Source organism: Malania oleifera, chromosome 13, assembly GCF_029873635.1.
Source record: "Malania oleifera isolate guangnan ecotype guangnan chromosome 13, ASM2987363v1, whole genome shotgun sequence".
Lineage (NCBI taxonomy): Eukaryota > Viridiplantae > Streptophyta > Magnoliopsida > Santalales > Ximeniaceae > Malania > Malania oleifera.
In genome coordinates, this window is record NC_080429.1 from 54,285,861 (window position 1) to 54,286,442 (window position 582).

Genomic DNA, 582 nt, shown 5'->3' on the forward strand with positions numbered 1-582 from the left:
TCCCAATATCCATCTGGCGATGTTTTTGGAGATTTGTGATACTGTGAAGATCAATGGTGTTACTGAAGACACCATTAGACTGAGACTATTCCCTTTCTCTTTGAGGGACAAAACAAGAGGTTGGCTACAGTCGCTACAACCTGGGAGTATTACTAGTTGGCAGGACATGGTAGAAAAATTTCTAGCTAAATTCTTTCCACCTGCAAAAACAGCTCAACTCAAGAGTGAGATTGGTCAATTCAAAGCATGATTTTGAATCACTCTATGAAGCATGGGAAAGGTATAAAGATTTGATTCGACACTGCCCACAACATGGATTGCCGGATTGGTTGCAAATTCAAATGTTCTATAATGGGTTAAATGGGCAAACACAGACTTTAGTTGATGCTGCATCTGGGGGAACTTTGATGTCAAAGACACCTGAGGGTGCTACTGCTCTTTTGGAAGAAATGGCCTCAAAAAACTATCAATGGCCAACTGAAAGAACTATGGCTAAGAAAGTTGCTAGAATTCATGAATTGGAGCCGTTTACTGCACTTTCAACTCAAGTCACTTCTCTATCCCATCAGATTTCAGCTTTGA

At 40.5% G+C, this 582-nt stretch overlaps 1 non-coding gene across 1 annotated transcript; it reads right to left on the reverse strand.

Moving 5' to 3' along the window:
* Positions 1-214: 214 nt before the first annotated feature.
* Positions 215-319, reverse strand: LOC131146986 (small nucleolar RNA R71). The gene has a single exon (XR_009134521.1). It is a non-coding gene; the product is annotated as a small nucleolar RNA R71 (small nucleolar RNA).
* Positions 320-582: the final 263 nt, after the last annotated feature.